Source organism: Penaeus monodon, chromosome 25, assembly GCF_015228065.2.
Source record: "Penaeus monodon isolate SGIC_2016 chromosome 25, NSTDA_Pmon_1, whole genome shotgun sequence".
NCBI lineage: Eukaryota > Metazoa > Arthropoda > Malacostraca > Decapoda > Penaeidae > Penaeus > Penaeus monodon.
The window spans coordinates 40,240,984-40,241,488 of NC_051410.1; the positions used below are offsets into that span (position 1 = coordinate 40,240,984).

General features: G+C 28.9%; 1 protein-coding gene across 1 annotated transcript in view; it reads right to left on the minus strand.

The window, feature by feature from the left end:
* LOC119589273 (alpha-centractin-like) overlaps nucleotides 1–505 on the minus strand; it is a 52,739-nt gene that overhangs the window by 8,161 nt on the left and 44,073 nt on the right. The window lies entirely within an intron of this gene.

The following is a 505-nucleotide window of genomic DNA, read 5'->3' on the forward strand; positions in this document are numbered from 1 at the left end:
TCAGTAGAAGAATACACATTACATACAGACATCATACACATAGCAATAAATCATTCTTATTTCTCATTCAGTAGAGATCATTACATCATGCTCATCAAAAATCCTTTGGTTAACCTATTCTCTGACAAAAGTAATAAGAAAAAACAAATTTAAATAATTCACAACATTTCTAAGAAATAAAGTATTTTTATACAAATAAACATGTGCATCTTGTAGTTACCCATTTCAGTGAACAATTTATTTGCTTATTTAGGAGCAAAATATTGATAATAGAAGTTGGAATCCACTGACTGCATAGAAAGAGCCGTCTCCTTATCTTATGCTGAATGGGGTTATTCTAGATAAGTCAATTCATATCTTATCATTACAAAATCAATACCTCATTATAAAGCAACAAACTAATATCAAAGAATTAGAAACACAATTCTCTGAAAAATTTACATCATATGTAGGTTTCTCCCTGCACAATTCTGAACCTATGTAATAGAAATATTCACTGTAAAGG